Genomic DNA, 16,297 nt, shown 5'->3' with positions numbered 1-16,297 from the left:
GAGTCTCCCACATGCCTTTTGGCGAACACCAAACGTGTTTGCTTATTTTTTTCTTTAAGCAATGGCTTTTTTTCTGGCCACTCTTCCATAAAGCCCAGCTCTGTGGAGTGTGCGGCTTAAAGTGGTGCAATGGACAGATACTCCAGTCTCCGCTGTGGAGCTTTGCAGCTCCTTTAGGGTTATCTTTCATCTCTTTGTTGCCTCTCTGATTAATGCCCTCCTAGCCTGGTCCATGAGTTTTGGTGGGCGGCCCTCTCTTGGCAGGTTTGTTGTGGTGCCATATTCTTTCCATTTTTTAATAATGGATTCAACGGTGCTCCGGGGATGTTCAAAGTTTCAGATATTTTTTTATAACCCAACCCTGATATGTACTTCTCCACAACTTTGTCCCTGACCTGTTTGGAGAGCTCCTTGGTCTTCATGGTGCTGCTTGCTTGGTGTGCCCCTTGCTTAGTGGTGTTGCAGGCTCTGGGGCCTTTTGGAACAGGGGTGTATATATACTGAGATCATGTGACACTTAGATTGCACACAGGTGGACTTTATTTAACTAATTATGTGACTTCTGAAGGTAATTGGTTGCACCAGATCTTACTTAGGGGCTTCATAGCAAAGGGGGTGAATACATATGCACGCACCACCTTTCCGTTTAACATTTGTAGATTTTTTTGAAAGAAGTAATTTTTGTTCATTTCACTTCACCAATTTGGACTATTTTGTGTATGTCCATTAGATGAAATCCAAGTAAAAATCAATTTAAATTACAGGTTGTAATGCAACAAAATAGGAAAAACACTAAGGGGGATGAATACTTTTGCAAGGCACTGTAGTTGTTTAATTTTTTTGATATTTTGTATTATTTGCCCCAAAATTAACATGAATTGTGATATAATTGTGTGTAAATGTATGTTTCTTTGTGTGTGTGTGTGTGTCAGGATGAGAGACAGGATGTGAAACAGGTGGTGAAAGACTGCAGTCGTCCACTGGCTGACAAAATGCCCAACTTTGCCCTTGAGTCCCAAGGTTTGTGACATCTGTCACGACTTCCACCGAAGGTGGCTCCTCTCCCTGTTCGGGTGGTGCTCGGCGGTCGTCGTCGCCGGCCTACTAGCTGCCACCAATCCATTTTTCGTTTGTGTCTGTCTGTTTTTTCACACCTGTGTTCATTTAGTTGATTTCGGTGGGTTTATTTACACCCGCTGCATGCTAGTCTTTGTGCGGGATTGTTTGTATCTGTTTCACGTTAGGGGTGCGTGTTTTTCCCTCATGTTGTATTTGAGTTTGGGACTACCATATTAAACGTTTTGTGCCACTGGAACTTCCTTGCTCTCCTGCTCTTGATTCCTGCACCCCCCTCCTACTAGGAGGCATTGTAACAGAATCCCGCACCAGTACCTGGTAACCGTTCACCCGGCTCCTTCAGGAGGTGAGAGCGTGAACGCCCTCGTCTCCTGCCTGTCAGGCAAAGCTCTGGAGTGGGCCAACGCGGTCTGGGATGGACCAGACTCGGCGAGGGACAACTACCCAGAGTTCACCGTCTGTTCCATCTGAGCGTCTGTTCCATCTATGGCAAGAGACGAGGAGCGCCCAAGACTTCGCGCTGGGGTTCAGGACCTTGGCCGCCGGCTCGGGGTGGAATGACGGGGCCCTGATTGACCACTATAGGTGCAGTTTACGTGAGGACGTCCGCAGGGAGCTAGCATGCAGAGAAAAAAAGCTATATCTCTCTTCTCCACCTCTCCCATCAACCCCTAGTCTCCACCCCCCAGCACCTCCGCTCCAACCCCCATGGAGTTAGGAGGTGCTGCAGCGAGGGAGATCGGAGGAGGAGCCTCCTCCTGCACTGGATGTGGTCGGAGAGGGCACACTGCCGACCGGTGCTGGAGGAGCTCGTCTGGGAGTCGAGACGGCAGGCCGAGCACTGTTCGGACACCCCAGGTGAGTCAGCACCAGGCTCACCCAGAGCCCCCTGTTGGCCACATGTATGTGTTAATTTCTTTCCCTGAGTTTTCCCCCATTCTCAGCATAAGGCGCTAGTAGAATTTTATGGACCGCGGTTTCGCGCATAGGTTAGGGATTCCCCAGGTTCAGATGGACAAACCCTTTCAGGTGCACTCCCTAGATAGTCGACCATTAGGGTCAGGGAGGCCACGGCTCCACTGGACATGGTTACACAGGGGGGTCATAAGGAGAGAATTAGTTTCTTCCTCATTGATTTTCCTGCGTTTCCGGTGGTGCTGGGGATTCCCTGGTTGGCCTTTCACAACCCCACTATTTCGTGGCAACAGAGGGCTCTAAAGGGGTGGTCAGAGGAGCGCTCAGGTAGGTGTGTTCGAGTTTCCATCGGTGCAACGACGGTGGAGAGTCCAGACCAAATCTCCACCATGCGCATTCCCCCCGAATATGACGATTTGGCTATCGCCTTCTGTAAAAAGAGGGCGATCCAATTACCACCTCATCGACAAGGGGATTGTGCGATAAACCTCTAGGTAAACGCCGCACTTCCCAGGAGTCACGTGTATCCCCTGTCACAGGAATAGACAGTGGCTATGGAAACATATGTCTCTGAATCTCTGAGGCAGGGGTACATCCGGCCCTCCACGTCACCCGCCTCCTCGAGTTTCTTTTTTGTGAAGAAGAAGGAGGGAGGTTTGCGTCCGTGCATTGACTGTAGAGGTCTAAATTCGATTACGGTGGGGTACAGTTACCCGCTACCTCATCGCTACGGCGACTGAGTCATTTCACGGAGCACGCTTCTTCACAAAACTGGATCTCAGGAGCGCGTATAACTTGGTGCGTATCCGGGAGGGAGATGAGTGGAAGACAGCATTTACTACCACATCCGGCCATTATGAGTACCTCGTCATGCCGTATGGGTTGAAGAATGCTCCAGCCTTCTTCCAATCCTTTGTAGACGAGATTCTCAGGGACCTGCACGGGCAGGGTATGGTGGCTTATATCGATGACATTCTGATATATTCTGATACATGCACCGCGCATGTGTCTCTGGTGTGCAGAGTACTTGGGTGACTGTTGGAGCATGACTTATACGTCAAGGCTGAGAAATGCGTGTTCTTCAAACAGTCCGTCTCCTTCCTGGGGTATCGCATTTCCACATCAGGGGTGGTAATGGAGTGTGACCGCATTGCAGCCGTACGTAATTGGCCGACTCCCACCACGGTAAACGAGGTGCAGCGGTTTTTAGGGTTTGCAGATTACTACCGGATGTTTATCCGGGGTTTTGGGCAGGTGGCGGCTCCCATTACCTCACTGCTGAAGGGGGGGCCGGTGCGTCTACGGTGGTCGGCTGAGGCGGACAGAGCTTTTGGTCGCTTGAAGACTCTGTTTACCGAGGCTCCCGTGTTGGCTCACCCGGATCCCTTTTTGGCATTCATGGTGGAGGTGGACACGTCCGAGGCTGGGATTGGAGCCGTGCTCTCATAGTGCTCGGGCACGCCACAGAAGCTCCGCCCCTGCGCTTTCTTTTCGAGGAAGCTCAGCCCGGCGGAGCGAAACTATGACGTGGGGGACCGGGAGTTGCTGGCTGTCGTAAAGGCTCTGAATGTGTGGAGACATTGGCTTGAGGGGGCTCAACACCCTTTCCTCATCTGGACTGACCACCGTAATCTGGAGTACATCCGGGCGGCGAGGAGACTGAACCCTCGCCAGGCAAGGTGGGCCATGTTTTTCACCAGATTCAGATTTACGATATCGTACAGACCAGGTTCCCAGAATGCTAAGGCAGACACACTGTCCCGTCTGTATGATACAGAGGAGCGGTCCATCGATCCCACCCCAATACTTCCGGCCTCTTGTCTGGTGGCGCCGGTGGTGTGGGAGGCGGACGCGGACATCGAGCGGGCATTTCGATCGGAGCCTACTCCGCCTCAGTGTCCTGCTGGACGGAAGTACATCCCGCTTGGTGTCCGCGATAGATTGATTCGGTGGGCGCACACGTTACCCTCCTCTGGTCATCCGGGTATCGATAGGACGGTGCGAAGCCTTAGGGGGAAGTACTGGTGGCCCACTTTAGCCAAGGACGTGAGGGTTTATGTCTCCTCCTGTTCGGTGTGCGCTCAGTGCAAGGCTCCTAGACACCTGCCCAGAGGGAAGTTACGACCCCTCCCCGTTCCACAGCGGCCTTGGTCACACCTATCGGTAGACTTCCTGACCAATCTTCCTCCATCCCAGGGGAACACCACAATCCTGGTCATTGTGGATCGGTTTTCTAAGTTCTGTCGTCTCCTCCCTTTGCCCGGTCTCCCTACGGCCCTACAGACTGCGGAGGCCCTGTTTACACACGTCTTCCGGCACTACGGGGTGCCTGAGGACATAGTTTCTGATCAGGGTCCCCAGTTCACGTCCTGAATTTGGAAGGCGTTCATGGAGCGTCTGGGGGTCTCGGTCAGCTTGACCTCTGGTTTTCACCCCGAGGGTAATGGGCAGGTGGAGGGAGTAAACCAGGATGTGGGTAGGTTTCTGCGGTCGTATTGCCAGGACCGGCCAGGGGAGTGGGTGAGGTACGTTCCATGGGCAGAGATGGCCCAGAACTCGCTCCGCCACTCCTCAACGAACATTTCGCCCTTTCAGTGCGTGTTGGGGTATCAGCCGGTCCTGGTACCATGGCATCCGAGCCAGACCGAGGCTCCTGTGGTGGAGGATTGGGTGCAGCGCTCGAGGGAGACCTGGGAGGCCGTCCAGGGGCACCTAAAACGGGCCGAAGGCCGGCAGAAAACGAGCGCTGACCGCCACCGCAGTGAGGCCCCAGTGTTCACGCCAGGGATCGGGTCTGGCTCTCGACCCGAAACCTGCCCCTCCGTCTGCCCTGCCGGAAGCTGGGTCCGCAGTTTGTGGGGCCATTTAAAATCCTGGGGAGAATAAAGGTGTGTTATAGGTTACAGCTCCCCCGTTATTACCGTATTAACCCCTCGTTTCATGTGTCTCTCCTCAGGCCGGTGGTAGCTGGTCCGCTTCAAGAAGCTGAGGTGCAGGAGGTCCCTCCGCCCCTCCTGGACATCGAGGGGGCCCCGGCGTACACAGTGCGATCCATACTGGATTCCAGGCGTCGGGTGAGGGGCCTGCAGTACCTCGTGGATTGGGAGTGGTACGGTCCGGAGGAGAGATGCTGGGTGCCGGTGGAGGACATCTTGGACCCATCTCTGCTGAGTGAGTTTCACCGCCTCCATCTGGATTGCCCTGCGCCTCGTCTTCCAGGTCGTCCTCGAGGCCGGCGTCGGCGTGCTGTGGGAGCCGCACGTCAGTGGGGGTACTGTCACGACTTCCACCGAAGGTGGCTCCTCTCCCTGTTCAGGCGGTGCTCGGCGGTCCTCATCGCCGGCCTACTAGCTGCCACCGATCCATTTTTCCTTTTAGTTTGTGTCTGTCTGTTTTTTCACACCTGTGTTCATTTAGTTGATTTCGGTGGGTTTATTTACACCCTGCTGCATGCTAGTCTTTGTGCGGGATTGTTTGTATGTGTTTCACGTTAGGGGTGCGTGTTTTTCCCTTATGTTGTATTTGAGTTCGGGACTACCATATTAAACGTTTTGTGTCACTGGAACTTCCTTGCTCTCCTGCTCCTGATTCCTGCACCCCCCTCCTACTAGGAGGCATTGTAACAACATCATCACTGATCAGCACCATTGTATACTGTATAAAACATAAAATACATCTGTTCCCAAGTATTCCCACGCATAATAGAGAGACACATGATCGTATACAAATGTAAGCAAGGTTTGAAGTAATCATGTTTGTGTCAAATATTATATCTGTTAGGAATTATTTTATGTTCCAGCCCCTCGATCATCTGTTCACGAAATAATCTGCTCACGGCTGAATCTAGTTCATGATCCCTGGTATAGACTATATTATTGAATATGCTCTGAGCTCACTGTGTCTGTCTGTGTGTGTGTGTAGGTGGCAGCATTGTAACCAGTCGGTGCTCTGAGACATATAAGACCGGTTCGGCCCGAGTGAGTTTCCTGGGGATTCCCCTGTGGTCTCCATCAGAGAGCCCCAGACTGTAATTCAGGTAAGTATCTCTCTCTCTCTCTCTCTCTCTCTCTCTCTCTCTCTCTCTCTCTCTCTCTCTCTCTTCCTCTCCCCTGTCTCACTCCTCTACTCACACTTTCTCTCTCTCCCTCCATCTGTCTCTCTCCTTCCTTTGTAAACTGTAATGTAATGTGACCATGATTGAATGCACTTTAAAGATCACTGTACAGCCTGACACTCCTCTGTCTTGCTTCCCCCCTACTTTTCCCTTTCTCTCCTCTCCAAAGGGCCAGCTGGTGCAGCCTGGTAAGTGTTGGTCGTTCCGCGGGGCCCAGGGCTCCATGACTGTGGTTCTGTCTCACCCTGTCCACAACACCCACGTTACCATGCAGCACATCTCCACCGCTGTCTCTCCCACCGGACACATAGACAGCGCTCCTAAGGACTTCGCCGTCTACGTGAGTCACCTCTGACCCCTGTATATTTCATCAGAACCACACAGGAATGTTTTTGGAGTGTTATGCTGAGTACCTTTAATTAACTCTCGCTCGCTCTCTCTCTCTCTCTCTCTCTCTCTCTCTCTCTCTCTCTCTCTCTCTCTCTCTCTCTCTCTCTCTCTCTCTCTCTCTCTCTCTCTCTCTCTCTCTGTGTAGGGCATGACTACTGACAGTGAAGAGGGAACCCTGCTCGGGACTTTCATGTTTAACCAGGCTGGGGATCTTATCCAAACATTTAAACTGCTTGTGAGTCAGACACAAAGAGATATTAGAGATACACATAGTAGAGACCCACTGGGCACAGACTGGTTGAATCAATGTTGTTTCCACATAATTTCAATAAAATGATGTTGAACCAAAGTGGAATAGACGTTGACTTGACGTCTGTGCCCTGTGTGGATACACATGGTAGAGATATACATGGTAGAGATACACATGGTAGAGATACACATGGTAGAGATATACATGGTAGAGATACACATGGTAGAGATACACATGGTAGAGATATACATGGTAGAGATACACATGGTAGAGATATACATGGTAGAGATACACATGGTAGAGATATACATGGTAGAGATACACATGGTAGAGATATACATGGTAGAGATACACATGGTAGAGATATACATGGTAGAGATACACATGGTAGAGATATACATGGTAGAGATACAGATAACATGATTCCAGACATTGACACAGATTATTCCAATTTCATTTGCCTTTAAGCAGTTTAACTTTTGGGGTGATTGTTTGTGCAACAGGCGGGCTGATATAATAAAAGTGTTACAATTATTATAACAGTGGACTTCTCTCTCTCAGAACCCTAACAGTGTGTATCACTATGTGGAGCTCCGTATCCTCAGCAACTGGGGTCACCAGGACTACACATGTGTGTATCGCTTCCGGGTTCACGGCAAGATGCCTTCTGCGTGAGACAGATCCTCTGTGTGTGTGTCATCCATCCCAACCCCAGTGTGTGTGTGTCATCCACCCCAACCCCAGTGTGTGTGTCATCCACCCCAACCCCAGTGTGTGTGTCATCCACCCCAACCCCAGTGTGTGTGTGTCATCCACCCCAACCCCAGTGTGTGTGTGTCATCCACCCCAACCCCAGTGTGTGTGTCATCCATCCCAACCCCAGTGTGTGTGTGTCATCCACCCCAACCCCAGTGTGTGTGTGTCATCCACCCCAACCCCAGTGTGTGTGTCATCCACCCCAACCCCAGTGTGTGTGTCATCCACCCCAACCCCAGTGTGTGTGTCATCCACCCCAACCCCAGTGTGTGTGTCATCCACCCCAACCCCAGTGTGTGTGTCATCCACCCCAACCCCAGTGTGTGTGTGTCATCCACCCCAACCCCAGTGTGTGTGTGTCATCCACCCCAACCCCAGTGTGTGTCATCCACCCCAACCCCAGTGTGTGTGTGTGTCATCCACCCCAACCCCAGTGTGTGTGTGTCATTCACCCCAACCCCAGTGTGTGTGTGTCATCCACCCCAACCCCAGTGTGTGTGTCATCCACCCCAACCCCAGTGTGTGTGTGTCATCCACCCCAACCCCAGTGTGTGTGTCATCCATCCCAACCCCAGTGTGCGTGTCATCCACCCCAACCCCAGTGTGTGTGTCATCCACCCCAACCCCAGTGTGTGTGTCATCCACCCCAACCCCAGTGTGTGTGTCATCCATCCCAACCCCAGTGTGTGTGTCATCCATCCCAACCCCAGTGTGTGTGTGTCATCCACCCCAACCCCAGTGTGTGTGTCATCCACCCCAACCCCAGTGTGTGTGTGTCATTCACCCCAACCCCAGTGTGTGTGTGTCATCCACCCCAACCCCAGTGTGTGTGTCATCCACCCCAACCCCAGTGTGTGTGTGTCATCCACCCCAACCCCAGTGTGTGTGTCATCCATCCCAACCCCAGTGTGCGTGTCATCCACCCCAACCCCAGTGTGTGTGTCATCCACCCCAACCCCAGTGTGTGTGTCATCCACCCCAACCCCAGTGTGTGTGTCATCCATCCCAACCCCAGTGTGTGTGTCATCCATCCCAACCCCAGTGTGTGTGTGTCATCCACCCCAACCCCAGTGTGTGTGTCATCCACCCCAACCCCAGTGTGTGTGTCATCCACCCCAACCCCAGTGTGTGTGTCATCCACCCCAACCCCAGTGTGTGTGTGTCATCCACCCCAACCCCAGTGTGTGTGTGTCATCCACCCCAACCCCAGTGTGTGTCATCCACCCCAACCCAATAATATCTTATTTTTCATACCGGAGTGTATATTTTGCCTCTAGCAAAGATGTCAATCTAAATAAAATCTCTATTTGGTCGATTCTGGGGTGATTTAATGTGTAAGAACTCACATGTATAGTGTTGACACACACGATAAGATGCATTGATGCTCCATATCCACCAGGGGTCATTGATGATGAGGCAAAGACTGCCAGAGTGTCACGCACCACCACTATAGGCTTCTATGTTGAAGAGTCACTAAATGAATGTGGGAGGAAATGTATTTCTTGGTCCATTGTCTTGTCCTGGGGATCACACATAGGTAGGCTACTGTGCAGTAATAGCATGGGATTGTGTTATTGGATTTGCCATTTGTTTTATGTTATTGAACTTCTATTTGTTCCATTTTGCAGGTGTGTGTGTGTGTGGTATCTGGGTCAGGTGGAGTTTTAGAATGCTTACAGTAACTACATGGAGGGAGATGGCCAATATGTAGCTATTGTACACTGCGGTCTGTTTCTTAGTGTGTATGTCTATTTGTGATGGCCTAGAGAGGTTAGAAAAAACAATGCTGGGACTGGATGGGTGCGACCTTGCTGTGATGGGAACCAGAGCGGATGTGAAAGGGATGTGTCAAGTCGAGAGAGAAAATCTCATGAGAGTGTGAATCGTAGCTGTAAGAGACAGAGGAGGATTGTGCAGATTATTCTGCCTCATATATGATAAGCAGGTGCTTCTAAATGCATGTCCAATTCACCTCTATCCTTATATGCAGATAACTGACAAAATAAAGTAAACACCAACATAAAGTGTCTTAACAGGGCGTTGGGCCACCACAAGCTGCCAGAACAGCTTTAATGAGCCTTGGCATAGATTCTACAAGTGTCTGGAACTCTACTGGAGGGATGAGACAACATTCTTTCATGAGAAATTCAATCATTTGGTGTTTTGTTGGTGGTAGAAAATGCTGTCTCAGGCACAGCTTCAAAATCTTTCATAAGTGTTCAATTGGGTTGAGATCTGGTAACTGAGACACACACACACACACACACCCTTTATTAAATCCCCTATGCTCCTTTGAGACCCCTCTTTTAAAGTCACTGAAATCTCTTCTTCTAGCCATGGTAGCCCAAACGTATTTGATTTTATTTAACCTTTATTTAACTAGGCAAGTCAGTTAAGAACAAATTCTTGTTTACAATGACAGCCTACCTCGGCCAAACCCTAACCCGGACAACGCTGAGCCAATTGTGCGCCGCCCTATGGGACTCCCAATTACGGCCGGTTGTGATACAGCCTGGAATCGAACCAGGGTCTGTAGTGACGCCTCTAGCACTGAGATGCAGTGCCTTAGACTGCCCGAGTGGCAACTGGGCAACATTTTTATACATGATAAGCATGGTTTTCACGTCCTGACCGTAGTAAGATGTCATTTTCTATAGTAGTGTAGGGCAGGGCGTGACAGAGGTGTTTTTGTGTTTGTTCTATGTTTTCTATTTCTATGTTGTAGTTCTAGTTTGTCTATTTCTAGGTTGGGGTTTATTGGGTTGACCTTCAATTGGAGGCAGCTGGTCCTCATTGCCTCTGATTGGAGGTCATATTTAGTAGGGGTGTTTCTGCATGTTGTTGGTGGGTTATTGTCTTTTGAGTAGTGTGTTGTCCTCTCTACGTCATGGTTTGTTTTCATATTTTCAAGCTATTAGTGTATTGCATTCAGTTTCACTTTTAATAAATATGTGGAACTACGAAAACGCTGCATCTTGGTCCGCTCCTTCAAACAGCCGTGACAATGGTGGGATGTTAATCACTTAAATAACTCAGGAACCGCACCTGTGTGGAAGCACCTGCTTTCAATATCCTCCTGAGACAACTTTTTGGGGTGAAAAAAAAACATTATCAAGAACATTTAAAAATATATATATATTGTTATTTATCTTTTATTGTAAATGCAAAATTGTCTTCTGTAGTGGTCATTAGGACATAAATATGAACATTACAGTCAATGGGTAGGTAAAAAACAGAGTTGCAGCATGCGGATGTTCACTACAGAGGACATTTCTTGATGAGCTCTTATTTAGCTCTTAATGTGACAAAATTATTAGAGTCCTGACAACTCACTTAACTATTCTTGAGATATTCACTTACTAGAAACAATTTTAATATCAAATTCACAATCTGATTTCCATAAAATGTGCAAATTTTGACGGCAGCCAGAACCAGTAAGATAACGTCAAGGTCCCACCCCCACACGTGATATAATTGAAAAGCCCAGAATGTCCTCTCAAAGTGACAACAGGACTTAATAGGGTGGCTTGTATGGCCTCAGATAAGGACCAAGAACTGAAGTCCACTAAAGAGGACAACATTTATTGCTGGGTCTCAGGAGGCTATACTTTGTATCCCTCATTTACTCAAGTGTTTGCTTTATTTTGGCAGTTACCTGCATATCCTTACATATTGGGCATAGTAGTTGAATGAACTATCACTATTCTGGATATTTCTGTTGTTGGTATTGTATCTCTATACAAACCTGCAAAGTCAGTTGAATACAAAATACTCTATTTGGTGTGTTGGCTATTTGTTTGTGTTTGCTTATTCATGTGTGTGGGTCAGAGAGACTGGTGTTTTGGGTGTGGTGTGTGTGACAGGCTTCACACGTCCACCCCGTGTGTTTGGGTGTGTGAGTGCCATAGTGCACTTGTGAGTATGAGTGTCAGTAACTCCAGAGTTTTTCTTTTTATATTTTTTATTTTAGAAGGAAATATATTACAATTCATACATATCACATTCAACATCAATGCGGGGTAGAGAGCAGAGACCTGAGCCACCGGGCCAAAACAACAGTCCCTTCATACACATAGAGATCCACTCCATCAGAGTTTAGAATACAGGGATACAGTGCCTTTTTCTTTTACATTTTGTTGTGTTACAAAGTGGGCTTAACATTTATTTAATTGTCATTTTTTGTTAACGATCTACACAAAATTCTGTGTAATTTCAAAGTGGAAGAAAAATAATAACTTTTTCAAAACAAATTATGGAAAACAAAAAACGAATAAATATATATCGATTAGATAAGTATTCAACCCCCTGAGTCAATACATGTTAGAATCTCCTTTGCCACGGTTACAACTGTGAGTATTTCTGGGTAAGTCTATACGAGCTTTGCACACCTGGATTGTACAATATTTGCCTATTATTCTTTTTAAAATACTTCACGCTCTGTCAAGTTCGTTGTTGATCATTGCTAGACAGCCATTTGCAAGTCTTGCCATAGATTTTCAAGTTGATTTAAGTCAAAACTGTAACTAGGTCACCCAGGAACATTCAATGTTGTCTTGGTAAGCAACTCCAGTGTATATTTGGCCTTGTGTTTTAGGTTATTGTCCTGCTGAAAGGTGAATTTGTCTCCCTGTGTCTGTTGGAATTTAGGCGGAACCAAGTTTTCCTCTAGGATTTTGCCTGTGCTTAGCTCTATTCCATTTCATTTTATCTAAAAAAATCCCTAGTCCTTGCCGATGACAAGCATTCTCATAACATGATGCAGCCACCACGATGCTTGAAACTATGGAGAGTGGTACTTAGTAATGTGTTGTGTTGTAGTTGCCCCAAACATAAGACTTTGTATTTGCCACATTGTTTGCAGTATTACTGTAGTGCCTTGTTGCAAACAGGATGCATGTCTTGGAATATATTCACTCTGTCATTTAGGTTAGTATTGTGGAGTAACTACAATATTGTTGATCCATCCTCAGTTTTCTCCTAGCACAGCCATTAAGCTCTGTAACTGTTTTAAAGTCACAATTGGCCTCATGGTGAAAGCCCTGAGCGGTTTCCTTCCTCTCCGGCAACTGAGTTGAGAAGGACGCCTGCATCTTTGTAGTGACTGGGTGTATTGATACACCATCCAAAGTGTAATTAATATCTTCACCATGCTCAAAGCGATATTCAGTGTCTGCTTTTTTTTATCCATCTACCAATAGGTGCCCTTCTTTGCAAAGCCATTGAAAAACCTCCCTGGTCTTTGTGGTTGAATCTGTCCTTGAAATTCATTGCTCGACTGAGGGACCTTACAGATAATTATATGTGTGGGGTACAGAGATGAGGTAGTCATAAAACAAATATGTTAAACACTATTATTGCACACAGACTGAATCTATGCAACTTGTTATTCCTGAACGTATGTAGGCTTGCCATAACAAAGGGGTTGAATACTTATTGACTCAAGACATTACAGCTTTTCATTTTAATTAATGTGTAAAAATATCAAACATAATTCCATTTTGACATTGTGGGGTATTGTGTGTAAATCAGAGACACAAAATACAAATGTAATCCATTTTATATGCAGGCTGTCACACAACAAAGGTTGAAAAAGTCAAGGGGTGTGAACACTTTCTGAAGGCAGTGTACATCATTTTACTACCATCAAGGCCCAAAATATAAGTGCCTTTTTAGGAACTCATAACACTTTTGCTGGATCAAGATTAGCGAGATTCGTGACAGTGACGCAAGTGCTTTTTAACACTATGACTGATATCTTAGCTGTGAATGAGGGGAAGTGTTAAGATGGGACCACACAGAGCAGTCACCTCCTCTTCACTCATCTACAGTATGACAGATGATAAATGCTAAATAAATAAGGATACATGAAATTTCCATGTGGTGGTGGTGTTAGGTTATTATACTGTAATGTAGTGTACAGGGAGGTATGACTGCCTTGGATACCATAGAGTTTCAGAGTTCTCACACCCCCTGACCTCCCATTATCCTTTCATAGTAAGAGAGAGACTAACATCACATGATAGGCTTCTAGGCCGTATACACAGGACTAGAAACAGAGTGAAATGCCATGAAGAAAGATTTAGAGAGAGCGAGAGAGTATAACAGGAAGGCAGAGCTTCAGAGCAGCCACAACACATGGATGTGTCAAGAGATGTCTGGTAGTAGGCATGGCCAGGAGACCTCTTCAACAAATGTCATCTATTATTACACCACGGGTTGCTTTTTTGTTGTTCTCCAAATCTAGAGTAGTCACAAGCTCCTGTCCTCTCACTCACCTTCTCACCCTTTGCCATGCAACGTGAGAGAGAGAAAGAGGGGAAATGAATTTGTGAGATGGGTGTGTGGGGGAGCGAGTACTGTTGGTGACAGAGAAAAAGAAGATGTGGACCATGAGAAAGTACACCCAGCCCCCTGACTGAAACCACAGCCACCAACAAACCACATATACAGAGATACAGTGTCACGGTCGTGTGTAGAGACGGACCAAGGCACAGCGATGTTGAGTTCCACATTATTTATTATAGTGAACAAAACAAATAAAGAAACAAACAAAACGTGACTAAGTGATGCACAAAACACAAAAGAATATCCCACAAACAGAGGTGGGAAAAACAGCTCCTTAAATAAATATAAAAACGATTACCAGCTGCCTCTAATTGGGAATCATACAAATCACCAACATAGAAATAATAACCTAGAGCCCCACATAGAAATAATAAACTAGAATACCCCCCAGTCACACCCTGACCTACTTCACCATAGAAAAACAATTGCTCTCTATGGTCAAGGCGTGACACACGGCCAGCTGTAACCATGGCCTATTGCTGACGGCAGCCCTCTGACCATCTCCATCTCTCTCCCTCTTACTCTCTTTGCATGTTCATTTGTTGGATATGTTTTATTGATTAGTGTGTGGTAATGTGTGATTAGTGAGGCAAATTTGGACTACTTGTTGCTATCAGCGATGGCCTTTTTTTCATTTGATAATTTCCTCCTGTGGTTGCCACATGCAGGGAAAATGTGCAAGTGTGAAAACGCCTATTGTTTGTCCTCTATTCTGTATCGGACGATTTTGTTTACAGAATTTGGATGTCTTTACTGTTTGTATGTCTTCAAGAGTGTGTCCTGAATGGTGTAGCCTGTGTGACTATATTCCTGTGCGTGACCATTCACGTTTGTGAGTGTGTGCACTGTATGCATGCACATGTGTATGTGACTTCGCCTGTTTGCATTGGATTTTGCCTGCTTGCAGATGCACAATAATGTGTGGTATCTGTGTGTGTGTGTATTCAGGTGTTTGTGTCTCTGGGAGAGCTTAAGATCATCTCTGGTTGATGTGTTAAAACCACAATAGTCAGTGACATTGGGCTGGGCCCAGCTCTCGCTTCTCTGGCCTCACACCCAGCTCTAGAAAAAAAAGACGGGTTCTTTTCTTGTTTATTAGATACAGACAAGTTGTTTTGCATCATATCTTTTTGCTTTTTTAGTTTTAATATAATCTTAATTTAGTATCTATTTTCAATCAATAATTAATACAATTCATGAGTTGACAATATTTTTAAATACACATTGCAAAATAGAAGGCACACATTTAAAAAATACTTCAATTTGTTGATCATTAGAGATAATCATAATAAATACTGATAATAAAAAGGTCCTGTAATTATTGATTAAGTTTTATTTGTATGCAGTCTATTTAATGGTACTCATTTAGAGCATTTTTTTAAAATTAGAGGTGGGTAGCCACCAGGGAGGGAGGTGGGAGGTGGCCGGAGTACTGGCATGGTTTGGTGGGTCGTCATCATGAGCTTCCATTTGAGTGGACCTGACTGCTGCAGGACCTGTGTCATCAAGGAGGGGAGAGTCTTGGGATGACTCGTCACTGACGGACTCAAAGCTGTCATCGTTCTCCTCGTCACTTGTTCTCTGGTGTGCTGTCAGACTGACTGCAAGACTGGCTGTTACTATCGGGTTCGTGTTGTTTCACCTCTCTCTGTTAACTTGTCCCCTTCTTCCTCACCTCTCTCCGCTCCCTTGTCCCCTTCTTCCTCAACTCTCTCTGCTCCCTTGTCCTCCTCCTCCTCACCGCTCTGCTGCTCAGCTTGTTAGGGGAGGGAGGGATCTGGGGGTCATCGGGCTTGTCTGCTGGCTGAGTTAGTTGTTGAGCTTCAGGTTCTGCTCCCCTTCCACCATTCTTTGCTCTGTTGCTGTAGGCTTGTGGACAGTTGAAGTAGGTGTGCCCATCACCATTGCAGAGTGTTCACTTGCTTTCATTCGTGCACTCTCTGGACTTGTAGCTGAACTCACTGCATCTCCAGCACTTGACAGTCTTGCAATCCTTCAACTGGTGGTCACTGGCTTTACAGACATAGCAGCGGGTGGTCTGTCCTGGGTAGAAGATTCTGCAGCTGTGTGGCCCCAGCATGATGTTGTTGGATATCTCTACAGCTTCACCATCTGTTCCTCTCTTGGTCTGGACCTTGTACCTCCTTAGGCCATACCATATCCCATTGTTGTCTATTGGTTTTAAGGCAAGCTGAAGGAGAGTGCAGTAATGTTGCGGATACAGTTCTATGTCATGGTCAGAGACTCTTCCTGTCCGAAAATTACCATTATAGTCTTCTCATCCATGTTGAATGGGGACTAAAAATAGAACTGTTTGGCAATAATGACCATCGTTATGTTTGGAGGAAAAAGGGGGAGGCTTGCAAGCCAAAGAACACCATCCCAACCGTGAAGCACAGGGGTGGCAGCATCATGTTGTGGGGGTGCTTTGCTGCAGGAGGGACTGGTGC

Source organism: Salmo salar, chromosome ssa03 (assembly GCF_905237065.1).
Source record: "Salmo salar chromosome ssa03, Ssal_v3.1, whole genome shotgun sequence".
In the NCBI taxonomy this organism is placed as follows: domain Eukaryota; kingdom Metazoa; phylum Chordata; class Actinopteri; order Salmoniformes; family Salmonidae; genus Salmo; species Salmo salar.
The sequence above is the reverse complement of the archived record's forward strand: the minus strand, read 5'-3'. Positions refer to the sequence as shown.